An 11,187-nucleotide genomic window follows, 5' to 3' on the forward strand; every position below is an offset into this window, starting at 1 on the left:
TAGTAGATCTTAAAAGTTCTCATCACAAGAAAAAAATGTGTAATTGTTTGGTGATTGATGTTAACTAGACTTATTGTGATGATCATTTTGCAATATGCGTTATACTGTATACCTGAAACTAATATGTTTATATGTTAATTATATCTCAATGAAAAAAAAAACATGATTTTTATCAAAAGAAGCCAGTGAAAAATAAGTCCGTCCTTAGGATTTTACACATACAAAGTTAAAGAACAGACAAAAGAAAAATATGGTGAATGAAATCAGAGCATTTCATTTATTATATGGTAAGGATTGACTAAAGGTAGTAAATCGAGGGCAAGAGTGAGATCATTCTTGAGTGAAGAGTGAAGCGTATTCTTCAAGAAGAATTTTAATACCTCCAAACCCTACTCCCACAAGTCCAGAACACTGGGAACCAGCATTGAAGATTATGTCTGCTAGGGACCAAAGACATGATTTATCGGATGTACTTATTTACTAATGGATTGACTGATTGTTTTTTTTTTGTTTGTTTGTTTGTTTGTTTGTGTGTAAAACTGAACTACAGCAGAGAAAAGGTACACAGAAACTGATATTATATTGCTCAGGCAAAGGATATCATGGTACCTGTCGATGTACAAAACCTAGAAAACAACCCGTACGGACTGATATGTCATAAAGGAGTGTTTGAGGAGTTTTATCTTCTGGAAGAAATGCCATTAATCAGTTGGTTGTCAGGTATGATCCACTGAGCCACAAGTTTTGGGAAAAGATAATTAAAAACAAAATCTCCTCCCAGTCCATAAAACCTCTCCACAAGTGTAGAAGAGAAAGAACCAAGTTTATTATTGACTAAGCCTTGGGCTAGAATGTGATGTGCATCACAGGCTAAGACAGAAAGAAATCCCACCCCTTTAAACAGCCAACAAGTTACAGACCATTACATGTGTCCTTAAGTGAGAGGACTTCACAGCACCATTTGTCACAAACAGTTCATCCTAAATTCACTTGGTATTTGGAGTGACCATCTGTGTTCGCTAATTGGTTTTCTCCACAGGAAAAATAAACTTCTGTATCTTTATGAGAGAATGTAGTTTTGCAACTTAGAAGCAAGTCGTCTGCTGAAGTCAGGCTCCTACCCACCCACGAGAACTAGGAGATAGGGGATGCATCCTCCTTGATGCTTATTTCTCAAAGAGATGGTTCCAGTTTCTTTGAGAAAGATATTCGTGGGTGGTAAGGCTGCTAAGAGGTTTATTTAGTTTTATAAACAAGTTTGCATACATTTCAAAGAGACAAATAATTTAGAAGTACAAACTCCTTCATGTAAATTACTTAGGAAAAGTCACATCCCTTCCCTTATTTTCAACAAAGAGAATAAGATACTTTTGGAAAATCTGGACCTGCTCTTACACAAGACCCCTCTGCCTTCTTTCCCCCCCCCCAATTTTTGATATTTTAAAGGATTACTAGGTAATGTTCTGATTAAAACTTAAAACACAGCATAAGTAAAATCACATTTCCCATTATTTACTCAATTATTTTTTTTTCATTTCAAATTTTAGTTTAATTTCTAGTTAGTAACATACAGTGCAATATTGGTTTCAGGAGAAGACTTCAGTGGTTCATCACTTACATACAACACCCAGTGCTCATCACAAGTGCCCTCCTATACCCATCACCACCTAGCCCATTACCCACCCACCTCACTCCATCAACCTTCAGTTTGTTCTCTTAGGGTCTCTTATGGTTTGTTTCCCTCTCTCTTTTTCTTTTTTTGCCCTCTACCATGTGTTTATATGTTTTGTTTCTCAAATTCCACATATGAGTGAAATCATATGGTATTTGTCTTTTTCTGACCGAGTTATTTCACTTAGCATAATACATTCTAGTTCCATCCACTTCATAGCAAATGCAAAATTTCATTCTTTATGATGGCAGAGTAATACTCCATTGTATAAATATATACCACATCTTCTTTATCCATTCATCAGCTGATAGACATTTGGGCTCTCTCCATAGTTTGGCTATTGTTGACGACGTTGCTTTAAACATTGGGAAGTATGTACCCCTCTGAATCTATATTCTTGTTTCATTGGGCAAATACCTAGTAGTCCAATTGCTGGATCATAGGGTATCCTATTTTAACTTTCTCAGAAACCTCCATACTGTTTTCCTGAGTCATTGCACCAGTTTGCGTTTCCACCAACAGTGCAATGTCACATCCTCACCAACACCTGTTGTTTCTTGTGTTGTTAATTTTAGCCATTCTGACAGCTATGACGTGGCATCTCATCATGGTTTGGATTTCTATTTCTCTGATGATGACTGATGCTGAGCATATTTGTATGTCTGTTAACCATCTGCATGACTGCTTTGGAAAAATGGCTATTCATATCTTCTGCCATTTCTTAACTGGATTATTCAGTTGGGGGTGTTGAGTTTGATAACTTCTTTACAGATTTTTGATACTAACGCTTTATCAAATATGTCTTCTCCCATTCTATAGGCTGACTTTTAGTTTTATTGATTGTTTCCTTCACTGTGCAGAAGGAAGCCTCACCCAACAGTTCATTTTAGGTTTTGTTTTCCTTGCCTCCAGAGATGTGTCTAGTAAGAAACTGCTAAGGCCTATAGCAAAGAGGTTGCTGCTTGTGTTCTCCTGTAGGATTTAGAAGGTTTCCTACCTTTCATCTAGTTAGATCTTTCATCTATTTTTAATTTATTGTTGTGTATGGTGTAACAGAGTAGTCCAATTTCATTCTTCTGCATGTCGTTGTCCAGTTTTCCCAACACCATTTGTTAAAGAGACTGTCTTTTTTCTATTGGATATTCCTTCCTGCCTTGTCAAAGATTAGTTGGCCATATAGTTGTAGGTCAATGTATCGGTTTTCTATTCTATTCCATTGATCTATGTGTCTGTTTTTGCCCTAGTACCATACTGTCTTGATGACGACAGCTTTGTGCTATAGCCTGAAGTCTGGGATATAAGGCCTCCAGCTTTGCTTTGCTTTTTCAGGATTGCTTTGGCTATTCGGGGTCTTATGTGGTTCCATGCAAATTTTGGGATTGTTAGTTCTATCACTGTGAAAACTGCTGGTCGTCTTTTGATAGAGATTGCATTAGTTGTGTAGATTGCTTTGGGTACTAAAGAGATTTTAACAATGTTTGTTTTTCCAATCCATGAGCACGGAATGTTCTTCCCTTTCTTGGTGTCCTCTTCAATTCCCTTCGTAAGTATTCTATAGGTTTTAGAGTAAAGATCTTTTTACCTTTTTGGTTAAGTTTATTCCTAGTCATCTCACAGTTTTTGGCAGAATTGTAAATAAGATCAATTCCTTGATTTCTATTTCTGCTGCTTCATTATTGGTGTGTAGAAATTATTGGTGTGTAGAAACAGATTTCTGTACGTTGATTTTATATCCTGTGACTTTGCTAAATTCATGTATCAGTTCTAGCAATTTTTTGGTGGGGTCTTTTAGGTTTTCTACATAGAGTAACACATCATCTGCAAATAGGTAAATTTTGACTTCTACCTTGCTGATTTGAATGCCTTATATTTCTTTTAGTTGTCTGATTTCTGAGGTTAAGACTTCCAGTACTATGTTAAATAACAATGGTGAGAGAGGACATCCCTATCTTGTTCCTGACAGTAGTGAAGAAGAAAAAAAAGAAGTAACTTTTTTAAAGCGCTTAATATAAACACTCCAAAATCTTTAACATGTTCCATAAGACTTCATCTTTTTCTCTGCCTGTATTTACCAACTTGCCTCCGTGCACTTTCCCCTTATCTTTCTAGCTTTCTTCCACGTTAATTCAAATTTTATTTTATTATCGTTTTTTATTTAGTAATTTACAGTATTTGACAAGTAATTTATTTCTCAGTTTTTCTCCAAATGGAATTCCCTTTTCTCCACTCCTCATCCAAGGAGTTCATGTTCACCCTCGAGCCAAAGCTTTCTCTGACTCCAATAACTTATATGACTCTACTGTACCCTTTGAAACTACCTTGTGTTTTTCTTACTTTGCACTCATCTCCCAGAAAAGTACTTGAGTTGTTCTGGATATTCAATTAATTTTTGTAATGTAAATTATTTTTTGAAGAAAATGGTTATAATAGAACTCTAGTCAAAAAACCTAAGCCCTCAAGAATTTAAAACACCAGAAAAGAGAAGAAAAAGAAGGAGAAGGAGAAGGAGAAGGAGAAGAAGGAGAAGGAGAAAAGAAGACAATTATTTAGAACTCATTTCAGTTATTAACTAATTTGATTTAACATCTGTTTAAAGTTGTCTATAAGATCAAAACCTGCACAATTTATCATGTAATTATATAAAGGCACATGAAATGTAAGCTATTAATTAAAATTTAATACGGAATTTAAAATGAAATAGTTAAGCAGACAGTTAATTGCATAGAATTCATTGGGGATATCAAAATTATTTTAATAGACTTATAGTATCAGTAATTGGATCAATTAGTTTATACAATAACTATTTAAAATTACTTTGCCATTGGGTTTTATTGAGGCAAAATTGTGAAGTTTTCAAATTGTACAAAACTCTCCTCAATATTCTGAAACAAATGGAACTCCAGATAAACAACACCTGGGTTTCAATAGAGTAAGCAAAGCTCTCAGTGTAGCAAGGGTGAATGTGCTAGAAAAAAAAAAAAAAAAAGAAAGCAAGAAAAAGAATGAATACGTTTGAGTTCTTACTCTCTGCCAGATATTGTGATCTAGATAAAGAAACAGAGAGGAATCATTTAAGTGTTTGCCCATCCTAATTTGTCAGATGGAATAAAACAGGTGTTTTCATGAAGTTGTAAATTAATTATGAAAATAATCTTTGAGAACAATCCCTTCAAAATATATTTTATTCCCAGTTAAGAGACTATCATCTCTGTCCATTAAATATTTTTAATTCTTGTTATGATTATTGCTGTCAATATTATCATATGTCTTCATGGATTTTCTTGTTAATACAGCTATATGAAATAATTTAATTAATTTAAAAAGCTACAATTTATTCGACTCTTACAATATGCTGGGGTGCTTTATTATAGATATAGATAGATAGACAGATAATAAACAAATAGATCTGGATAGATGAATAGATTTATAGAATCCTCTTCCCCATTTTAAAAATGATGAAGGTCATAATCTGAAGGTCTTGAGTAAAAATGATGAAACTGAAATGCAGAAATCTTGAATTACCACACATGTATAGGTAGGAACAAGAAAAAAGTGACTGGAACTCAGAACTCTCTGAATTCTAAAATCAATTGTGTTTCCCCTCTGCAACTTTACCTCTTACACACATATGCACAGGTAATAAAACAATCAAAACACCACTTATTGAAATGTAACTGCAAAAAACAAAAACAAAAATAAAACCTTCTTCCATTTGTAATCTGCAATTTGTTACCTACCCCCCCAAAATTACAAAGAAAAGAAAATGTAACTGCATTACTAACAAAGACCCCTATGTCCTACAGTTTCTCTAATATATGATAATATTTTGACTAGAATAAAATATTCACCTCACTGATCATAATATATATTCAATGCTCAGAGCAAAATTATAATCAGAACATGGATTTTAAACCCTGATTACTGATTAAGTTGTGCACTGAAGTGCTTTAATAATTATTCCAGGATTTTTACTGCTTATTTATTTGTGTTTGATTTCTCCATGTTTAGAAAAATATATTGATTCATTCTTTCTCATTAGATTTGAAAGGCAAGTACTGATTGGATCTCTCGTTCTATTTTTTAAGACACCAGAGAAGTTAAGTAATTTGCCCAAGTTTACATAGTTCCAAGGTGGCAGAGTTAAGGTTAACGCATACCTGTCCGACTCAAAACCCAAACCCAAATTGTCACCATCGTATATCGTCAATTGCGTGGAATAAATGCCATAAAACTAGTGGCAGTGTTGATTTCTTTGGTATCAAGACCTCCTTTTTTCAATTTCCAGTCATGATACCCTACCAATATCTTAGGCAAATCTCTTCCATTCCAGACTTGCTATTTGATGGATTACTGAATGACACTATCACCAAGTGGGTCCTGGTCAATTTTTTTTTTTTTTTTTTTTTTTTTTTTTGACAGGAAGAGAGAGCCAGTGCGTGCATGTATGCAAGTAGGGAAGGGGCTGAGGGGGAGGGAGAGAAAGAATCTTAAGCAGCCTCCATATCCAGCATGGAGCCCACCACAGGGCTTGATCTCACAATCCTGAGATCATGACCTGAGCCGAAATCAAGAGTCAGATACTCAACTGACTGAGCCACCCAGGTGCCCCCTGGTCAAATTTTTCAAACAAATATGAATGTCAATCTTTACCCACAACTGACCAATCAGTGAGCCGTAATATTTTGTCAGGCACTGTAGGTTATCTACCTAACAGCTATGCCTTATCCTCCTCCAAAGAGATTCCTGCTTTTGTTCTGGGGTCAGGGCATCTAGCTTCACAAGTTGACTCAAAGTTTATCTAATCTATCTTACTCTTTTTGTGATGTGTTTGGTCTAAGAGTGAGCTTTTACCTATTGCTCGCAATAGAAATATTTACATCCTAGAAAAGAAATGGATGTGACAGAAAAAAGTCTTATGCAGCCCTATAGGAAGCATAAAAGTAGACATTTTTATGCTCTGAGGAAGCCAGAGTGCAAAGACGGAAAGAATCTGTATCCCCAACCCCTCTGTCACATATGCAGCACCGTTAGCTCTAACTTTCTTGTCCAGTTGGTATGTTTTAAGGCAATTTCAGCCAAAAGCGTTTTTCACTGAGACACAAGTTTATCAGGTCGGGAAGATGAGTAAACTGCTTTTGCATTTTCAAGAGATCATGAATTAAAACTAAATTTTCCTCAGTACTAATTGTTCATTATCTCCCGTTGTTTCTGGAAACACAGCAGCTAACAATACAGAGAAATCCCTTCCCTTATGTTTTTATATTTTGAAGGAAGTCAGACAATAAACAATTAACTAAGTTGAATATGTCATATACCTGATAGGAATAAAATAAAGCAGGCAGATGAAAGGGAGTGCTGGAGGAGGGTTATTTCACCATAGACTTTAGGAGAATCCTCACTGAAAAGATAATATTTGAACAACGAACTGGTAGGAACAAAATATGTAGGTAATTGGGTGAAAGGCCTTCCAGCTAGCAGGGACAGCAGGTGCAAAGGTCCTGAGGCAGCAGAACACCTGGAATATTCACAAAAATGAAGGGGTCTAATTTGGATGCAGGAGTGCAGGGGAAAGTAGTAGGAGATGAAGTCAGACATTTTACAGAGAGCAGTGAGGGAACATATGGGCCATGTAAAGAAGCTGGTCTTTACTCAGAATAGTAAATGAGGACAATGGGGGACTTTGAGCAAAAGAATGATATGTTTTCTAACGTTTTAACATGATAATTTCGACTGAATTAAGAACAGACTGAGTGATGAAGGGAGAAGCCGAAAGCCCAGGTCAGAAGATATTGCAGTAAACCAGGGAAGAGACGACCCCTCCAATTGAGATTAGGACCCCTCTTCTATTCAGAAGAGATATGAATATTCTTATATGTGAATTTTAAACTAAGAAAAATTTTTCACAAAATTTGGAGAGGTGAAGGGATCAGAAAGTGCATTTCAGGCAAGGGCATACTGAAGAGCCAAAATGATCTGAACGATCATAAAATGTCTGAATGTTGGGTAAACTGTGTCTCAGCTCAGATTGCCATCACAAAACACCACAGAGTGGGTGGCTTAAACTACAGACATTTATTTCCCAAAGTTTTGGAGGCTGCAAGTTCAAAATTCAAAGTGCCAGCAGATTCTGTGTTTGGTGAGAGCCCTCTTTCTGATTTGCAGATGGATGCTTTTTTTTTTTTTTTTTTTTTTTTTTTTTTTTTTCTGTGTCTTCAAACGGTAGAGACAGAGAGAGCTCAGGTCTCTCTTTTCTTATAAGGACACTAATCCCATCATGGGAGCCCCACCCTCATAACTTTATCTAAACCTAATTGTCTCCCAAATGCTCCACTTCTAAAACACCATGACTTTGGAAGTCGGGGGTTCAAATTTTGCGGGGCAGAGGGGGACACAAACTTTAGTCCATAACAGGCTGTTTGAGGAACGATGACAGTGCCCTCTGGACCACAGCCGCCATCGTCACTGTCAACATGCTGCTCAGCCAAACATTCTACTTGTTACTGCACCGCCACCCGTGTCGGTTTGGCCTTTCAATCTGGTGAAATGGGTTTCTGTCCTTTCTCCGCGTGTTCCCAGGGCTGACTCCTTAAAAAACGTAGAGCCGGGTTGAACAATACGCAGTATGAAGACGTTTCAGATCAATGTAGCCTGAGAATTCTCCAAGCAGTGATTTAAATGTGATGTGTTCCTCCGAACGTGAAAATGAAGAATCGTTAACGTTACGGTCTGAGGGACTGCCGGGCTTCTGATTGAGATGTACCCTAAGGCCAAAAATTGTCCATAGAAGGTATCACATGGAACTCTCGAAACTGAAGCTCACAGAGGTCCACGGGGGGGGGCATCAAGGGCCAGGATACAAGCAGGGCTGCAAAACATGACAGGTATCAGAGGGGATGTATATGGGAGGCGGAAGAAAATGCCCTGTTACCTTCGGAAAAGAATAGCGATGGACAGCGGGGATCAGGCTTCCCTAGAACAGGGTGCAAGGTTCTGGTTTCGAATAGGACTTCGATATTGACAGCATTTGAGCCTCTGACTTTAAATTAATATGTGAATTATAGGATCTTCACTAGAATGTTAATTACTTAATCTGAAAGGCAGGGCGAAAAGATAAAGGAAAACTTTCTCAGAAATTAGATGAGACCCACCCCCCATGTATGTACTAACTTTAAAGTAATAATGATGTCAGCTCTGAAAATAAAATAGTTTTTAGATAGATGATAGAAGAAAACTCAAATCATTAACACTATAGTCATTTTTCAAGAATGGATTATAATCATGTTTATGTATTTCTTGTGTGTCATGCAATTTGATGAGTAACAATTCTCTTTAAAAAGTAAAATAATAATAATAATAAACATAAAAATAACTGTTACTTTTGAGGACATGTTATGTATTAAGCACTGCAGTTCAACTCCCTGTATTTTATCTTGTGAAATCAATGCAATAAACCTGAATGCTAGGTACCATTATTCAACTTCCAAGGACAGGAAACTGAGTTTCAAAGAGGTTAAGTAATTTGTCCAAGGTCACAGAGTCAGTGAGTGGTTTAAACCCAAACCCTGATCCCTGCCCACTAAATCTCTCTGAATCTTAACTAATCTGCAATAGAAATGTCTTTGCAATGTCCATGTCCATTGTTTTTGCTCTAAGCAAAACAAATTGTGACAAGGAACCACCAGAGAATATTAGAGGTGAAGGGAAGCTTATGAATCAAATACAGCAGCGGTTCTCACAAAGAGAAAGGCAGTTTCTTTGGTAAATGTGTGTATGGTTGAGGGAGAGAATGGAAAGATATTTTGAGAGTCAGTCATTTAGGGAGTTTTTAAAATTGTAACCACTTTGATAAACTTCTTTGGGTGACTCCTGTTAAAGGTCCTGAATTACAGTCCACCAGTTCTATCCGGTCACAGATCAGGATGTTAATTTCTGGAAAGTGTTTCATGGGTTTCTCATAATCCTTTAAGATGATTTCTGGAATCCACCCCTTTACTCCCTTTATTGTGATGCCCAGAAATCTGCATTGTAACAAACATACCAATTTAATCTTATTTATAGTAAAGGTTCATTGAACTCCCCATTTAAAAGTATTGAAACATTTGCAAAGGTTTGGTCCCTGATCAATGTTTGAGACAGTTAGAATCCCTGTCTCCTCATGTACTCAGAATATTTCAAAAAGCATAATATTTGCTATGGAATATTTGAAGAAGCTAAGAGAAACCACTGTTAATCATGTAGGTTGTGCCCAGTACTAAAAGACACATAATAGTAAGTCAATAATAGGTACTAACTGAATGAGGCCACATCACATAGGCTGACAAAAGTTAACTGAAATGGAAAATTCCTGAGTACTTAGGTTTCCATGGTTTGAAAGCGGAAGGCACTAAAATTGCAGGCAAGCTGAATTGACTACATTTTTCTGTGTTGTACCGAGTTTATGGTGGCCTCACATTACCTTTCATCTAGTTAGAGAAAGAAAGATTCTTGAAAAAGAGTGGAATCATAGTTTTGAAAGTTGGCAGAGTAAGGGAAGTTGCTTCTAACATAAGGAGTGTGAATCTTAATCTCAGGAATGTAACCATAAAGAATGTTTTCCTAATATAAATACATTACTCATATATTGGCTAAAGATTAGTGCAATTAAATTTCAAAATAAAAAGATATAATGTACGTACTTTCTAAGTTTGATAATATGATGATCTTCTGTGTTTTACTGTGATTTCTGTGATTACTGTGATCTCTGTAATTTAGTGTTTCCTGAGTTCATCCTTACCATCAAAACCGTATTTGAGTTACATAATTGCTACATCTCAAGGATCTATCATTGTAAAGTAAATTTATGTCTGATAAAGAGCGTTATTTGTTTTCCTATCCATTTATTTATTTATTTTTAAAAATTTTATTTTACATAATCTCTACACCCAAGGTGGAGTTCAAACCTGCAACCCTGAGATCAAGAGTCGTAGGCTCTACCGACTGAACCAGCCAGGCACCCCTTTCCTATTCATTTAAATTGATAACATTACATTCCTCAAATCTCTTGATTTCAGGTGTAGAAAACACTTTTCTCCCTCTTATTTAAACTGTCAAATATTATTAAATATACTATGCATGTAGTTCTTAGTTTTTCTTTAGGTTAGAACATAGAATAGTCTTGTAAAGGTCAACCCTCTTGAGGGCAAACTACAAAAACAACTTATAGTTATCAAAGTAGAATAAATTCTTTTTATAAAGTTTTGTTTTGATATCTTGTACTGGAGATGCCCAAACATTTTAGCCAGACAGAATCTTCCTCATGATATAAGGGTGGTGTTTCTCTCCCCCTCCTCTCTCCTCCAAAGGCTCCTGGAGTGCCTTCCTTCCTCTTAGCCCATGAAATGTGTGATCTCCTTTGAGATCAATATAAATGCCATTTCAGCCCTTTGTGGCAATGAGATTAGAATTCTAAATGTTCAAAATCCAACAGCTTTTAATGAAAAATGATCGGAATTATCACATACCTAGAGCTTAGAAAG

This window comes from Panthera onca, chromosome A1 (assembly GCF_046562875.1).
Source record: "Panthera onca isolate mPanOnc1 chromosome A1, mPanOnc1 haplotype 2, whole genome shotgun sequence".
Classification (NCBI taxonomy): Eukaryota; Metazoa; Chordata; class Mammalia; order Carnivora; family Felidae; genus Panthera; species Panthera onca.